Source organism: Myotis daubentonii, chromosome 1 (assembly GCF_963259705.1).
Source record: "Myotis daubentonii chromosome 1, mMyoDau2.1, whole genome shotgun sequence".
In the NCBI taxonomy this organism is placed as follows: Eukaryota; Metazoa; Chordata; class Mammalia; order Chiroptera; family Vespertilionidae; genus Myotis; species Myotis daubentonii.
In genome coordinates, this window is record NC_081840.1 from 71,678,982 (window position 1) to 71,697,600 (window position 18,619).

The following is an 18,619-nucleotide window of genomic DNA, read 5'->3' on the forward strand; positions in this document are numbered from 1 at the left end:
TATCATCCATAAGCCCAGTCATTGTTTGGAGATGATTTCATTTTACTGGGTAGATCTAGGTCATATACCATTCTTGGAACAAAAGATGGAGTCTCTTGGTTGTGTAGAAACAACAGAACCCGTTGAAAGAAGGGTGAATCTGCAAATATAAAGCAGCCTATTACTGGTATAAGTTGAACTGTGGCAGGGCAGCAAAGAGCAAGACTTTTCCTGAAAATGAATAGGTTCAACTGTTTACAAACTACAGAGCCATCCTAGCTGGTTTTCCTTTCAATATCTCTCTCTTTCTCTTCTTCTTCTCTCTCTTTTTTTGCTTTTCTTCCTTTCTATCATCTTACTATTTCCAAAAATAGTTGACCATTGGTGCCACAACTGTAAGCTTATACTCTAGGACCTATATATTCAGTAGCTTATGATTTCCCCCCCTTAATATCATATTTGCATGGTAAACTTAACAAGTTCAGAGTGTATTCATAATATTTTTTGTACAAAACTTGCTTCATTTCCTATCTACCCCTCTTAGTTAAAATCATCATGTATCCTACCACCTAAGTCTAACGTGAGCCTCACTATTAGACTTTCAATTTTTATCAGCCCCCTCTTATCTCAGCCACCACCATCAGATCTGTAGGCCATGTTGACATTTCTATGGTTTTATTCCCACTGTTACTGTTTTTTCATCTGTAGTGTGCAAGAATCTCCTAACTAGTCAACTTGCCCTCACTATCGTCTTCTGTGCTCCATCTAGCCCTTCTTACCATATTGTTGTCAGCTGATCTGTATAAATATTTGACTGACCCACTATTAAGATAAAGTCCAAACACATTAGTCTAACACAAGAATCTTTAAGAAGAGGTCCTGCAGCCTGGCTCAGTGGTTGAGCTTCAACCTATGAACCAGGAGGTCACGGTTTTATTCCTGGTGGTCAGGGCACATGCCCGGATTGCGGGCTCAATCCCAGTGTGTGGCATGCAGGAGGCAACATTGATGTTTTGTTTGTTTTTTCTCTCTCCCTTTCCCTTCCTTTCTGGAAAAAAAAAAGAAAGAATATATATATATGTGTGTGTGTGTGTGTGTCTGTGTGTGTGTGTGTGTGTGTGTGTATTTTTTTATTTTTTAAAGAAAAAAGAAGTCCTTGCAATCCTACAAAAGCTTCTGGGTTCAAGTTATACTGAACTACCTACATTTCTAGGAGATTGCTCTTCACATCTGAGTTTCTGCCTATGCTTTTCTATATCCTTATCTTTTTGTTTTCCTAAAGAACCCTTCTTCTTTCATACCTTTCTATGAAACCAGCTCTAATTTAGCAATCTTGTCTCTTCCATGGCAGCTTGTCTATACCTTACTGTGCTCTCAGAACATTGCTAGGATTGTTTATATGGCTATCTCTTGCTAGACTGTGAGACCCTCACAGATATGCTCAGTGCTCTTTATTTTATATCTCTATTGTCAAGCAGGATTCCTGGCATATGGCTGGCTTTTAAAGCATTGTTGAATAAATTAGTCCAAAGTTTATCAATTTTTTATAGTGAAACTTTTCAAAATAAGGGATCCAGTTAGATTTGGCAGTGTAACCACTTAGTGTACCAAGAAAATTTTCCAGCTGCAGAATATTTTATAAAAGTGCTGAGCAGATACTTTTCAAATCATTTTTGGTATCTGCATGTTAGTAAACCTATTTATTATGGTGGAAAATTACTTTGTTGATATCTTTTCACTTTGGATCTTGGGGGAGGGGAGAAAACTCTAAGTCATTGGGTGGCTTCAGGCATATCCAAAAGATTTGGAGTGGGAGGAACATATAAGATAGCCTTAAGATTTTCAGAAAGTACCCAGATATAGTGCTAAATAAACAGGCACATAGCCCTGTACAGATTGCTCCTGGCTCTTCAGCATTGCACAGCTTGCCTTAAGCCCTGTCTGTTCCCAAGATTTTGGACATTAAACCTGGTTCTTTGGCACAAGAAGTGCTTTGCTAGTATTGATTCTGGGAGATCTAAACAGAAGAGTTGGAATTAGCACAGACCAGCATCATTTTGACTCCCAGGTGTGGCTTTATTGAGGCTATGCCATGCCTGGCCCTTGCAGAAGATAAAGCCAGGCATGCATGAGAAAATACACAAGGAAGATATGACTGGGGGTAAAAATGCTGTCATTTATTACAGTTTTTAAACTTATCACAGGTTTAGAGTCTTAATCTATAGATTCCTCCCTAAAGTGTAGAAAATGTGATTCCCTCATTCTAGCAAAACTATCATTCTGTTTCCTCAACCTTTAATTTTTTCCACTTGATATCAATGAATTTGGGTGTATATTACACATACACATATATACTCTTTCTTTTTCTCTTTTGCCTGATTCAGTGCCTCTACACTGAATGGCCAGATTATTATGACCACCTGACATTTGTAGGCAAATTAGCTATAATTTCGTGCTGAAGTTGCTAGAGGGCCAGACCATTATAAATAGGGAAGCAGGTTGTTTACCACGACAGTAGAAGTGATATTTTTCTGAAGATATGGGTAAACGACGTGATTTAACAGCCTTTGAATGTGGGATATATGTATCTCCTATAAATTAAACAGCTGACTTATGTTTATGTCCTTGTATTCCTTTCTTCTACAAACTATAGATTTCTTTCCATTTTATCATCTACTCCATATATTTTAAAGTGTGCTCTGTATGTTTAACTTGTCTTTCAAATTTCTTTCTTTATGTTTTCTAATCTTCGGTGCCTGTGTCCTATTAAGTTTATTTTTTCCCCTGACTATGCTACATGTATTTTTTAAGAAACCTTTTGTAGAATAAAATAGAAAATATCATAATGCATTGTCTGCAGTAAGGTTAATAATTTTGTGAAATGCATGTGTGTGTGTGTGTGTGTGTGTGTGTGTGTGTGTATATATATATATATCAACACTAATAAAAGAGAAAAATGGTAATTGGCGTACGAGCTACCCTTTTCATTGGCTAATCAGGGCTATATGCAAATTAACTGCCAACTAAGATTGGCAGTTAACTGCCAACAAGATGGCGGTTAATTTGCATATGTAGGCACAATGCAGGGAGGCGAAAGGGAAAGCAGGAAGAAGCCCCCTGCCACTGACAGTGATCGGAAACCCAGGGGGGAGCTAAGAGCTGGGGGGCAGGGCAAAGGCGGCCCTGGGGCCGCCTTTGCCCTGCCCCCCAGCCATGATCGGAGAATCAGGTGCCTTTGCCGCCCTGGCCAGTGATAGCAGGAAGTAGGGGTGGAGCCAGCGACGGGAGCTGGGCACGGTCGAAGCTGGCAGTCCCGGGAGCTAGGGGTCCCTTGCCTGGGCCTAAAGCGAAGCCCACGATCGCGGGGCTGCTGCAGCTGTGGGTCCCCGCTGCCCAGGCCGGACGCCTCAGGCAGAGGCTTCCTGCAGGGGCAGGGGCGGAGCCCGCGCGATCGCGGCACCACCCGCTGCCACTGCAGGTCCCCGCTGCCCGGGCTGGATGCCTAGGCCAGAAGCATCAGGCCTGGGCAAGGGGCCGATCCTGCGATTGGAGGGTGATGGGGGTCAACGCCTGAGGGCTTCCCAGTATGTGAGAGGGGGCAGGCTAGGCTGAGGGACACTCCCCCCCCCACACACACACACCCAGTGCACGAATTTCGTGCACTGGGCCCCTAGTATATATATAATGTGTATGCTAGGCTGTTACATATATTTCTTATTGGTAAAATAAATTTGAAAGGATTTTGCAAAAGGAATTATATAGACTTGTATGCTTAAAGCAGCGGTTCTCAACCTGTGGGTCGCGACCCCTTTGGGAGTCGAACGACTCTTTCACAGGGTTCGCCTAAGTCCATCGGAAAACACATGTATAATTATATATTGTTTTTGTGATTAATCACTATGCTTTAATTATGTTCAATTTGCAACAATGAAAATACATCCTGCATATCAGATATTTACATGAAGATTCATAACAGTAGCAAAATTACAGTTATGAAGTAGCAACGAAAATAATTTTATGGTTGAGGGTCACCATAACATGAGGAACTGTATTAAAGGATCGCGGCATTAGGAAGTTTGAGAACCACTGGCTTAAAGGGAACTTCAAAATCTCATAACAGTAGCAAAATTACAGTTATGAAGTAGCAACGAAAATAATTTTATGGTTGAGGGTCACCATAACATGAGGAACTGTATTAAAGGATCGCGGCATTAGGAAGTTTGAGAACCACTGGCTTAAAGGGAACTTCAAAATCATTAGGTTGAACCATGATAGTGCAAGAAGATTGATTAGAGAAGTGGAACACTGGAAATGAGTTCAAATAGAAAATTGAGATATTAGGCTAGTTGAAAGATTGTGAGGACATGAACTGGAGGAGTAGCAGTGGGGAAGGTAAAGACGGGACATTGAAGAGGTAGACTGATGGGACTTGATGCTGATCTATATATATAAAAGCCTAAGTGACCAAATGACCTGAATGACCGGAACGACTGGTTGCTGTGATGCACACTGACCACCAGGGAGCAGACGCTCAACACAGGAGCTGACCCCTGGTGATCAGTGTGCTCCCACAGTGGGAGCACCGCTCAGCTGAGACCCATCCTGGCGGCCCACCAGCCACTCCCTCCCTCCCTCAGTAGTCCTGCAGGTCCAATCTCTGGAGAACGGGCCAGGCACAGACGGACCAGTGCCACTAGCACCATCCCGACAGTGCTAGTGGCCTCCTAGAAGTGAGCCTGGGGCACTGCTGCCTCTTTCTCTCCCTAGATGCTCCGCAAGGAAGAAACAATATAAAAGCGGCTGTCAGTGGCTCCCGACAACCGGCGCGAAAGTCAGCGGGACAAATCTGGATCCAGGGCTGCAAGGGCATCCCACTGTCCGCCCAAAGGGCCGATCACATCCTGCCCCACCCCTTTGGGACCCCAACTGTGCACGAATTCGTGCACCGGGCCTCTAGTATTTAAATAAAAAGTGACAGGAATTCTATGTAAGGTATCTTATAAACTGACAGTTCCATGGCTGATTTATGCAGCTTTCACTGGGCAGTGTTGATAATCAGAGAGAATTATTATAGCTATATATCACAAATACATGGTAGAGCAAAAGTAGATTTACCCTTCCCTCTGAGAATCATCAGTCTGTTACATGCTTCTATGTCTCTGGATCTATTCTGTTATTCAGTTTATTTTATTCATTAGATGCCACATATAAGTGAGATCATGTGATATTTGTCTTTCTTTGACTGGCTTATTTCGATTAGCATAATAACCTCCAGGTCCCTCCATGTTGTTTCAAAGGGTAAGACATAGTTCTTTATTACAGCTGTATAGCATCCATTGTGTAAATGTACCACTGTTTTTATCCACTCATCTACTGATAGGAATTTGGGCTGTTTCCAGAGCTTAGCTATTGTAAATAATGTTGCTATGAATGTATGAGTGCATATATTCTTTCTGATTGGTGTTTCAGGCTCCTTAGGATATATTCCTAGAAGTCAAATCACTGGGTCAAATGTCAGTTCCATTTTTAATTTTTTGAGGAAGCTCCACACTGTTTTTCATAGTGGTTGTACCAGTCTGCTTTCCCACCAGCAGTGTATTAGGGTTCATTTTTCTCCACATCACTTGTTGTTTGTTGATTTATTGATTTTAGTCATTCTGACAGGTGTGAGGTGGTACCTCATTGTCATTTTAATTTGCATCTCTCTGATGATTAGGGATGTTGAGCATTTTTTTCATATGTTTCTTGGCCATTTGTATGTCCTTGTTGGAGAAGTGTCTGTTTAGATCCTCTGACCATTTTTTTTTGTTTTTTTGCGGGGACAATTTGCATATTAGTCTTTTATTATATAGGATGTTAAGTAACAGCCAAAATAAATGTTAAGGAGAAGGAAGCATAGAAAGGAATACAATGCTATAATCTGGGGTAAAAGGAAAATGGGGGTGAGAGATACAGACAGGCTTGCTTATGTCTAGAAACCGGTGATCTCTCTGAAGACTGACTGGGCAGGGGAGGTTAACCATGGACAGGTACCGCCTATCCAGATAATTTCAAAATAGAAATGTTTGTGGAATAGGCAAACCTCAATCTTAACCATCTGTGCCACGTGCTAGACACAGTGTTAGTACTTCACACCCGCGGTCTCATTTACTCCTCACCAGAACCTTGGGAGGAAGGCATTACTGAGCCCATTTTACAGATGAGGAAACTGAGGGCACCAGGTGGCACACACTGTTAGTGATGGAGATGGGGGTGCCCATGCAAAGGCACAGTTCAGCAACTGTGGCACACCCCTCGGCGAGAAGGAGGAGCAGACAGTGACATCAGGAGCCCAGTCCCTTATCTGCAGTTCTCCATCCTGTTTTCTGGAAAATCTCTTAAGTTTGAAAACTTGATCTGATCTCAGGTGAAGCTACTTATGGTTGTTCCTTATCCCTTAAGGAGGGGGTCCTCAAACTATGGCCCGTGGGCCACATGTGGCCCGCCGAAAACATTTATCCGGCCCGCCAGGTGTTTTTGCCACCGCTGTGTGCATAGGAATTTGTTCATAGTTTTTTTTTAAACTATAGTCCGGCCCTCCAACGGTCTGAGGGACAGTGAACTGGCCCCCTGTTTAAAAAGTTTGAGGACCCCTGCCTTAAAGAGTTAGGATAGATAGATAGATAGATAGATAGATAGATAGATAGATAGATAGAGAGAGAGATATCTGTGAAAATATTAATGTATTGATTCCAAACACTGCCCTGAACCCTGCTGAATGTATGCAGAACATAGATATGCGCCATATCACCTTCCGAGACCCGAGAACTGCGGGATTCTGAGCACAGCTAGCCCAGGGCTATAAGATAAGGGGCTGGGGACGTGCACAAACAAGTTTCATACACAAAGTCTAGGGGGGCAGCAAGTATGGCGAGATAACGGAGGGTGCTCGGCGAAGGCCTATTCTATGCATTCAGTTCGGATATATTTTGTATTCTGCTTTTTCACCTAATATGATGAAAAGTGTTTTTTCACCTACTATTGCGATTTTAAAATGTCTGTGTGTGAGAGAGGGTCGAGTTTCAGGTCCATGTGCCTCACTGCCCCTCTCTGGGCCTCCATTTCCCCCTCCAGAACTGGGAAACCCCCGGATCCCTGCACCTGGCGCCCCCTGGGCACAGCACGGGCCGACCACGGGCCTGACCGCACCTCCGGTCTTCCCTCGCCTCTCGGGACCGCTCCCCCCCCCCCCCAAGCGCGCCACCGAATTACCCTCCACGGCCCCGAAGCACCTGACCATTTTTTAATTGGGTTGTTTGTCTTCTTTTGGTTGAGTTGTATGAATACTTTATATATTTTGGAAATTACCCCTTATCAAATGTATCATTGGCAAATATGTTCTCTCATACAGTGAGTTCCCTTTTCATTTTGATTCTGGTTTCTCTTTCTGTACAGAAGCTTTTTATTTTGATGTAGTCCCATTTATTTTTTCTTTTATTTCCCTTGCCTTAGGTGATGTATCAGTGAAAATTCTGCTAGTAAGATGTCTGATATTTTGCTGCCTACATTTTCTTCTAGGATTTTTTATGGTTTCATGACTTACATTTAAGTCTTTTATCCATTTTGATTTTTGCATATGGTGTAAGTTGGTTGTCTAGTTTTATTTTTTTGTATGTACTTGTCCAATTTTCTAAACACCATTTATTTTTTTAATTTTTTAATTTTTTTAAATATATTTTATTGATTTTTTACAGAGAGGAAGGGAGAGGGACAGAGAGTTAGAAACATCAGTAAGAGAGAAACATCGATCAGCTGCCTCCTGCACACCCCCTACTGGGGATGTGCCTGCAACCAAGGTACATGCCCTTGACTGGAATCGAACCTGGGACCCTTCAGGCCAATACTCTATCCACTGAGCCAAACTGGACAGGGCCAAACAACATTTATTGAAGAGAAACTGTCTTAACTCCATTGTATGATCATGCCTCTTTTGTCAGATATTGAGTATAATGGCTTGGGTTGATTTCTGGGTTCTCTGTTCTGTTCCATTGATCTATATGCCTGTTCTTGTGCCAGGCTGTTTTGATTACAGTAGCTTTGTAGTATAGCTTGTTATCCAGTATTGTGACCCCTCCAACTTTGTTCTTTCACAAGATTGCTGTGGCTATTCAGTATTTCTTATGGTTCTATATACATTTTTAGATTATTCTAGATCTGTGAAATATGCCATTGGTATTTTAATAGGGATTGTATTGAATCTATAGATTGCTTTGGGTAGTATGGACATTTTAATGATGTTAATTCTACCAATCCATGAACACAGTATATTCTTCCACTTATTTATATCTTCTTCAATCTTTTTTCAACATCCTATAATTTTCTGAGTGTATGTCTTTTACTTATTAAGTTTATTCCTAAGTATCTTACTTTTTTGTTGCAATGGTAAATGGCATTGCTTAGTTTCTCTTTCTGAGAGTTCATTATTGGTGTATAAAAATGCCATAAATTTCTGGATGTTAATTTTGTATCCTTCTATATTCCTGAATTCATTTATTAAATCTAGATTTTTTTTTGTGGAGTCTTTAGTGTTTTTTTTGTGTATAATATACATGTCATCTGTGAATAATAATAGTTTCCTTCCTCCTTTCCAATTTGGATGTCCTTTATTTTTTCTTCTTGTCTGATCGCTGTGGCTAGAACTTCCAATACTATGTTAAATGAAACCGGTGAAGTGGACATCCCTCTCTTGTCCCTGTGTTTATGGGAAATGGTTTTAGTTTTTCCCATTGAATATGATATTGGCTGTAGCTTTGTCATATATGGACTTTATTATGTTGAAGTATAATCCCTTTATTCCCACGTTGTTGAGAATTTTTATCAAAAATGGATCTTGGGTTTTGTCCAATGCTTTTCCTGCGTCTATTGATATGATCATGTGATTTTTACCTTTCAATTTGTTTATGTGATATATCACATTTATTGATTTGGGAATATTGTACCAGCCTTGCATCCCTGGAATAAATCACACTTGGTCATGGTGTATGATCTTTTTAATACATTGTTGGATCCAGTTTGCTAATATTTTGTTGAGGATTTTAACATGTGTTCATCAGGAATATTGGCTGAGGCTAAAATAACAATACAAAAGATCAGTGAAACCAAGAGCTGGTTCTTTGAAAAGATAAATAAGATTGATGAACTGCTAGCCAGACTCATCAAGAAACTGAGAGAGAAGACCCAGATAAATAAAATCAGAAATGAAAGAGGGAAAGTAGCACCTGGTACCACAGAAATACAATGGATTGTAACAAAATACTATGAACAACTATATGCCAACAAGCTGGACAAATTCCTAGAAAAATACAGTCTTCCAAAACTGAGGAAGAATCAGAAAACCTGAATAGGCCTATAACAATTGATGTTATAGCCCTGGTCAGGAGGGCTTCACAGGGTAGTTTTACCAAACCTTCAAAGAACTAGCACCTATCCTCCTTAAGCTATTCCCAAAAAATCCAAGAAGGAACAACTCCAGGCTCTTTTTATGAGGCTAGCATTACACTAATTCCAAAACCAGATAAAGACACTCCAAAGAAAGAGAATTACATAATATAGAGTCTTAATAGATTATGTAGGCTTTTGGGCACCATGTCAGATTAAACCTGGCTTCAGAACTATAAATTAATTGACTTCTTGTATTCTTCTTAGGGTCTTTCTCCAGTCTTATCCTGCAAACTCTTACCTACAATCTCCTTAAAGTGTAGATTCAGTCACATTTGTCTCTTCATCATAAATTTTTGTTGCTTACCATCGATCCGTTAGGTGTTCTGCAATATGACTTGAACTTGTATTTTATCTTTTCCCATCCAGTATTTCTCTACATAGAACCTATGTTTCACCCTAAATTAAACTGTTATTCCCCTACATAGTTTCTGTCTTTCCTGCATAGTGTTATATTTTAGTGAGAATTAGCTTTCCTCTCCAATTCCTTCTTTTGCATGGCATCTCCTTTTTTTTTTTTTTAAATATATATATTTTATTGATTTTTTACAGAGAGGAAGGGAGAGGGATAGAGAGTTAGAAATATCGCTGAGAGAGAAACATCGATCAGCTGCCTCCTGCACACTCCCTATTGGTTATGTGCCCGCAACCAAGGTACATGCCCTTGACCGGAATCGAACCAAGAAGTCCACAGGCCAATGCTCTATCCACTGAGCCAAACCAGTTAGGGCAGCATCTCCTTTTTGATATCTTCCTTGATGTGCCCCCACTGAGAATAGTATCTTTCTCCCTGGAACCTTTTTAAAACATTGTACCTCTTCTGTATACTTAATCTATCTTTACATACAGAACTACTGGTTTTATGTTTTTGTTTTATTTTATACTATAGGCCAGGTGCATGAAATTGGTGCATGAGGGGTGGAGGTGTCCCTCAGCCCAGCTTGCACCCTCTCCAATCTGGGACCCCTCGGGGGATGTCTGACTGCCAGCATTGGACATCCCTCTCACAATCCGGGACTGCTGGCTCCTAACCTCTTGCTGCCTGCCTGCCTCATTGCCCCTAACCACTTCTCCCTGCGAGGCTGATTGCCCACAACTGCCCTCCCTTGCCATGAACCGCCTTCTCCGCCGGGACCTGCCTCCTCTGCGCGAGGCGGTGGGGACGCTGGGACTGGCCTCCTCCATGCCCTGTGGAGCTGTGGGACCCCCAGGCCTTACTGCGTGGAGCGGCCACTGGGCCCTGCCTCTGCTGTGCACGCGGCAATCTTGTGGTGGCCATCCTGTGGCGGCCGCCCTGTGGCAGCCATCTGGTGATGACGTCACGCATGAGGGCTACCTAGGCTTTTATTAGTATACTAGAGGCCCGGTGCACGAAATTCGTGCACTGGGGTGTGGGGGTTTCCTCAGCCCAGCCTGCCCCTTTCACAGTCTGGGAGCCCTCAGTGGATGTCCTACTGATGGCCACAGTCTGGCAGCAGAGGCTCGGAGCAGGCATCCCGTGTGTGTGTGTGTGTGTGTGTGTGTGTGTGTGTGTGTGTCTGCTGGGGCCTGCCCCCAGCCACACCATGGAGGCTTAGAGCAGGAGCCCCTCTGTGTTGATCTCTCAGGCTCCTGGCCTCCACTGCATGTTGTACTCTCTCTTGAGCTATTGCCAGGATCAGGGTGCTGCTTGCAAGCCAGGCTTTCCTGCTCCAGGATCGCCATGGCAGTGGGGGAGCAGGCCCAGCTGGGGGCTGCCCACAGACCAGGCTTTCCCGCTTCCAGGTCTCCATGGCGACCGGGGAGCAGGCCCAGCTGGGGGCTGTCTGCAGGCGGGGCTTTCCTGCTCCTGGATCAGGCCCAGCTTGGGGCTGCCCTCAGGCCGGGCTTTCCTGCTCCCGGATCAGGCGCAGCTTGGGGCTGCCTACAGGCTGCACTTTTCTACTTACCGATGGCCAGATCACCACAGCGACCCAGGGCCCAGTAGTACTTTCCTGCTCTCCAATAGTCATAGGGTCCCGGCTGGGGGTGGGGCTTAGCAGTGCGGGGCTTAGGTGGCACGGGGGTCCTGGCTGGGGGCTCAGGTGGCACACAGGGGTCCTGGCTGGGGGTGGGGCTTATGCCCCGCTGTCCAGGACTGCACATGGGGCCCAGATGGCAGCTCACGCTGTCCCGCCCTGCCTGTAGTACAGGATAGAGGGCTCGTGCACGGGTGGGGTTCGGCTGGTTTGCCCTGAAGGGTGTCCCGGATCAGGGTGGGGGTCCCGCTTGGGTGCCTGGCCAGCCTGGATGATGGGCTGATGGCTGTTTTTAGGCTGCCCGCACCCCCTTTAGGGTGGGAGTCTCCACTGGGGTGCCTGGCCAGTCTGGATGAGGGGCTGAGGGCCGTTTTCAGGCTGGCGGGTGACTGAAGCTCCCAGCCTCTCCTTTTTTTATTTTATTTATTTTTATTTTGGGATTTATTTACCTTCTGTGGCTGTCACTGGAGCTGAGAGCCGGCTTTAGCCCTGAGGCCGGCTCCAGCTTGAGGCTTCGGCTGCTGAAAGCAGATATCTGGGCTTTGTTTAGCTTCTATAATTGAAACTCTGTTGCCATCACTGCCGCTCTAAGCTCTGAGCCTGCTGCCAGCTGAAAGCAGCTATCTGGAGCTTGTTTAGCTTCTATAATTGCAACTTTGTTGCATCCGGAGCTCAGAGCTGGGCTGCTGCAGGCCGGGAACCTTGGCTTCCTTCGTCACTGGAGCAAGCAAGCTTCCTGTTTGCTTCAGCTGCCTGGCTGCTGGCCGCCATCTTGGTTGGCAGTTAATTTGCATATCCTGCTGATTAGCCAATGGGAAGTGTTTGGGGGTATGGTCAATTTGCATGTTTCTCTTTTATTAGATAGGATATGGTGGGTTTTTCTTTAAATATTGTAAGTACCTTGAGGGGCAGATATTGTATTTCATTCTTTTTTAGTTCTTATGGGACTCCATGCAACTCTTGGATTCTAAAGACATTGTGTTCTACTATTCTCCTCTGGAATTCAGTTATTCCATTTGTAAAATATGGATATATCTTCCTTGTTTTATTTCTCTGTTTTGAAGATAAATGAGAAAAATATATGAGAGACTCTTTAGGTTTCTAGAAATATTGATGCTGTTTAAGATAGTTTTTTTCCTTTTTTCTTTGCCTAGTCTTAGGTCTCTCCCCCCCATTTTTTTATTCCCTTGCTTCCAAAATAATCCAGTACAGCTGAATAAAGTCATTTTTTCATGGCATACCAAGTTCCATTAGTATATTATTATTAAATAGTAGCTGCAAGTTGGCATTGAGATGAGTGTAATTCCTCTTGACTTTATTAGTATGTTAATGCAGAGAAGAAAAAGGATAGTAATTGTTCAAATTGTAAAAGAGATTTTAATGGGGGCAAATTTATATTATATAGTGGATTAAATTTATCCTTTGACATTTGTTGCCTATAATTTTTGTCCCTCCTGAGTCTTTTTTAGACTCTTTCAGTCAAATAACTCAGCCTTCCAAGAGAATTAATGTTTCCTATCTAGTTCCCTACATGAATAAACTGAGGCATGGTTTGTTTTGAAAGAAGATAAATAAATGAACTCAAAAATGACAAAGGTTCTTACTAATAGATGCTTCCTTTCTATTAAAAATTATTTTGGTGTGTTCTTTTAGAATCTGGCTCTATGCTTATTTTTAAAATTGAAGCAGCCTGTTTTCTATTAACTCTTTTGTAAAAAGTCTCAATCAAGAAATTCCATTGCAAGTTATATGAACTGAGTTTAGAGAATTTAGAATTTTGAAGGAGTATATGAAAAATTACGAGATTTTATAAAATGGCATTTTGAATGTCCAGAGGTAGTAGATTGGGCTATTATGTGCACTCCTGTATGTAAGAACAGTTACTTCTCAATGCCAGCAGAATTGTACCACTCATATTCATAAAATTTACAGTGCTGGGCTTTGTGGGTACTTTGTGTACTTACTTGCACACACTGGGTGCTTAGTGAGCTGTTGTTAAATTAAACTTACTGAACAAAATTAAGCCTATCTAACCTTGACAAAATTCAGCTAATATGATCGTTGTATATTTCTGTAAAAAGAAGTTGACAAATGAGAAGAGCAACAACTATGTATTAGACATTCATTATTTCCCCTGTGCAGAATTCTTTGTTACCTACTATAGGATTGGTTCTAGAGCAGCCGTGGGCAAACTACTGCCCGCGGGCCGGATCCGGCCCATGTGAAATGAATAAAACTAAAAAAAAAAAAAAGACCGTATCCTTTTATGTAATGATGTTTACTTTGAATTTATATTAGTTCACACAAACACTCCATCCATGCTTTTGTTCTGGCCCTCCGGTCCAGTTTAAGAATCCATTGTGGCCCTCGATTCAAAAAGTTTGCCCACCCCTGTTCTAGAGCCATTACAAAGAATTCATAAGACTGGTTCTCTTATGGGTTCTTTTTTATATAGTAACTAGAGGCCTGGCCTGCGCTCTCTCACAATCCAGGACCCCTCAGGGGATGTCAGAGAGCCAGTTTCAGCCTGATCCGTGCAGGCCAGGCCAGGGACCCCACCGGTGCATGAATCCGTGCACTGGGCCAGTTTCGGCCCTATCCCTGCAGGCCAGGCCAAGGGACCACACCAGTGCATGAATCTGTTCACCATGCCTCCAGTATGCATATAAGATCTTTGGTTAATCTCTTCCCACCCTCTCCCCTTCCCTCTAAGATTCATCAGACTACTCCATGTTTCCATGCTCCTGTGTTGATAATCTGCCCCCTTGTGATCAGTGCACATCATAGCTACTGGCTGGTTGGCTTGTCAGCCAGTTGCTTAGGCTTTTATATATATAGGTAGATTTTGCAGGAAGATGAGGAGGAGAAGGAGAATCATCATAATTTGATAAATAACCCCTGGTCTTCCCTTTTGAGCCTTTCACAGTTTGGCTTTTTTAATAATATTTATTGGTCTCATAGTTATTTTTCTGACTACCTTAATCACCTACTGATTTGAGTGCTCAGATAACCCAGACTTGATCACCCAATGCTAACAAGAATCAGTCTAGTTGATTTCAATGCAGGATAATGTGATACTTTAAGACAGTATTTAACTAGAGAGAAAAGGTGTTTTGAACTCTAAAATTTTGTTTAAATTTTCTGAGAGAGATCCTGTTTTTTATTATAATCTCACAGTGGTATGTTCTCTTCAGAAGTTTAAGAACTACTGTTTTAACCATCTTGCAGAAAGCTTTGTAGCCTGAGGGTATTCATGATTACTCAAGTCACAAATCAGTTGTCCTTTGAGCCTGTAACACATACTGTGCTGTGCACTGTGAGGTCAGTGGGCTTCTGGGATTTCTAAAGAGTGAAGAGGAGAGTAGCATGGAGGTAGCACCTGAGCACAGCCCAGCATGCCGTGCATCTCACAAGGACATGAAGATCTCAAAGATAATAAAGTGCAAAACAGCATCTTAAAATTTCAGATAAGAAGTGATGGGGACCAAAAAAGGGAAAATAGACATGGACTCTTATGTATTCTGGGAGGTTCTTAATAGGCCTTTGGATTTTATGTCAAAGGAGAGAATGATAAGGATAGAAAAGACATTGTTCCTGATTTCTTCAAATGTACCTTTCTTATTTTGAATTCTCTAGCATTTAGTTACTCTTTTGGGTAGTTATTACATTATGCCTTGTTTTACACAATTTTTTGCATATCTGTAATAGTAAAAGCATAATATGCTAATTATACCAGACAGCCAAACAACCTTCCGACGTCCCTCTGGACGTCCTTCTGGATAACCTTCTGAACGAAGCTGGGGCTGCAAGGGCCGAGGCAAGCCACCACAGCTGCGAGGGCCAAGCCCCTTGCACAAATTTCATGCATCGGGCCTCTAGTCCTATATAATAAAATTCTAATATGCAAATTGACCAACCAGCGGAATGATCGGTCGCTATGATGCGCACTGACCACCAGGGGGCAGACGCTTAATGCAGGAGGAGTGCCATTCAGCCAGAAGCTGGGTTCACGGCTAGTGTGTGCGGTGGCGGGAGCTTCTCACACCTCCATGGCAGCGCTAAGGAGCAGCGAACTGAGAGGTAAGAAACAGTGAGCAGGCGAGGCAATAGGGCCTAAGCTGACAGGCAGAAATCCCCTGAGGGGTCCCGGACTGTGAGAGGGCACAGGCCGGCCTGAGGGGACCCTCCCCCCCCCACCCCACCCCCGTGCATGAATTTCATGCACCTGGCTTCTAGTATAATATATCTTCCTTGTTAGTTTATAACCTCTTGAAAGCAGGGACTATGTTTTTTAACTTTCAATATTCTGCAGTGACCATCATGGCCCCTTGTCCATATGAGGTGCTCAAAATTTTTTGTTGTATGTTGTTTTAGGGAAGCTGTTGAGAATTTTCACCATATCACACATTAAATTTTATAGTGATCCAAGGGTGAAATTTCTCTCAGGACTTAGTCTTTATAATAGTTTGCTTTACTATAAATATTGGACAATTTTTATTGTATGGAGATGTATTTTTACTGTAAATCATGCAGCTCTTTTGGTTTCCTCTTTATATTGATTATTAGGAAGCCCAGAGCCATGTGAATTTTTCAATTATTTTTGATTATTGTAATAATAATTGCTGTTGTTTATGTAGTACTACCTACCAGGCACTGTTATTTGCTCTATACATTGTATTCTAATTTATCCTTATATCAACCCTGGTTTATTATCCCTATTTTGCAGATAAGTAAACTGAGATCAGAGAAGTTAAGTAACTTGTCCAAGGTTACACAGCTCAAAAGTGGTAGAACATGTACTTTTAATCACAGTGCTCTGCTGCCTCCCAGAATCATATTTGTATTAATTCATACAGGTATTACCATATTACAATACATATGTAGTACACATATTAACCAGTATGGCATGTGTTACTTAACAGTGAGCCAAAGGGGCAGGCATGTGGTTTGATAAAGGGGAGTAGGGTCATTAAGATTAAAGTGGTGTATCAGTGTTTGATCTCATCTCATTTCAGAGCTCACAATAATTTTAGATCATTGCTACTCAAAATGTAGTATAGGGGCTGGTGTTAGTCCATGAACTGTTTGTTATTGGTCCAAGGTCAGCTATTTATAAAAATTGAAACTAAGCATTGAGAAACTTTTATAATCATTTGAGAGTAATTTTATATGTGTTGATTCTAATAATTAAATTTTGGCCTTGTATTTTATATCCTTTTAAAATTTAATTTTTGGTAATTCATTTTAATTGTATTTTACAGAAGTTTCAGTCTTCAAAGGTTTAGAAATATTTTTAAAAAGTGGTTCTTAACAGAGTTTGAGAAGCACTATTATAGGAATAGCTTTTGAAGTTTTTAAACTACTGTTTGTCTAAAAAAGAAAAGACATTATCTGCAGCTTGAAATTACATTCTATTTTGTTCATGTTTCTGAATATGAATTATGAATTTATACGTTTTATTACTTTGTCAGTTTCTTGGTTCCTTGAGAAGAAGTCCTAAATTGAATGGACTTTTTGGGTCAAGGGAATTTTTTATTTTTTTCGTATACTTGGTACTTTTTCAAGAATGACACATTTTAATTAAGTTCTTGATCCAAGATAATACTGTGAGGAACTTGTCAATCACCCATAGTTACAATCTCTTTTCTTGACTTATAAAAATAGCTAATAAGGCAATTTGAATTTTTTTGAATATTCATATTGTTCCCTGGAATAATATGGAAGTAAAAAAAAATAACAGCAACAACAAAACATTGCTGATGATGCCAGATTTTCCTGTTTAAGGAAAGCAAAGGTAGCTTCAGGTGATATTTGCAAAATTAAAATCAGTTTTTAATTTTAATTTTTCTTTTTGGGTGGGTTGTGACATCCCCTTCTCTAATATAATATGTTTTAAAATAGTTTTATCCAAAGTTACAGACCTTAATAGGATTATTCAATATCATATACTCACTATCTCCTCTTTAAAATAATAATCTTTCTAGTGATCCTCTAAGGCAGTAATGGCGAACCTTTTGAGCTCGGCGTGTCAGCATTTTGAAAAACCCTAACTTAACTCTGGTGCCATGTCACATATAGAAATTTTTTGATCTTTGCAACCATAGTAAAACAAAGACTTATATTTTTGATATTTATTTTATATATTTAAATGCCACTTAAAGAAAAATCAACCAAAAAAATGAGTTTGCGTGTCACCTCTGACACGCGTGTCATAGGTTTGCCATCACTGCTCTAAGGTATCATTTGATAAGGAATCCCTAGCTATCTTTTGTATTTTTAAAAGCTGGCTTCCAAATAAAGAAATGGGATAAGGATATGAACAGGTATGTCAAAGAGAAAGAAATTTAAAAGTCCAAAAATGTTCAACCTCACTAACTCAGAATTGCAGATACCACTTTTGCAAGATCTAGAGATGCTATTGGGTTGGAAAAATGGGGTACCCTTATGTGCTGCTAGTAGCCCTGTAAATTGGTTAAGACTTTCTGAGGGTAATTTCACAGAACTCATCAGATACAAAAAAAAATGCACTGTCTCTTTACTAAGCCATTCCACTTTGGGGAATTTATTCTGAGGAAAAAACAAAAGATAGACTCTTTGATTTAGAAAACAATGGCGTACTGCATAGCATCAAAAAGGAAGTTGGCAGAAATATATCTGTATATATTAAGAGAAGGAAATAGATTACCAAAACTCTCTATGGTGTAATTACATTTTTGTAAATATATTTGTCCAATTATATGTGTAGAGAATAGAAAAATGTCTGAAGGATATATATATATCACTCTTAAAGTACTAAAAGTGTTTATATAATTTTTGCACATTTGGATTTTTAAATTTCTTTATTATAGCAAGCATGCTTTCAGACCTCTTTGTTGAATATTTGGACTCCATTTTAAAATGTACAGAATGGTACAGGAGGAAAGGAAACCCAGTAATCAACAGGATGCCGCCATTCTCCAGGTCCTTTTCTGAAGGTTCACCAGGAGCTTGTTTTTCTTTCAGAGCTGGTTCTTGAAAGCTGTGTTTGAGTTTTTCTTCTTTTTTTTCTGTGACAAATGCCTATCATTTTCTAAACAAGAAAGCCTATGTCCCAGTTAGGTGTGTGGAGTTCTTTTCATTCACTTGCAGCCCTGTTGTGTTAATACTGAATAAGCAGAGACAGCCTG

At 41.2% G+C, this 18,619-nt stretch overlaps 1 protein-coding gene across 2 annotated transcripts in view; it reads left to right on the top strand.

The window, feature by feature from the left end:
- Window positions 1-18,619, top strand: part of DPH6 (diphthamine biosynthesis 6) — a 187,314-nt gene that overhangs the window by 21,174 nt on the left and 147,521 nt on the right. The window lies entirely within an intron of this gene.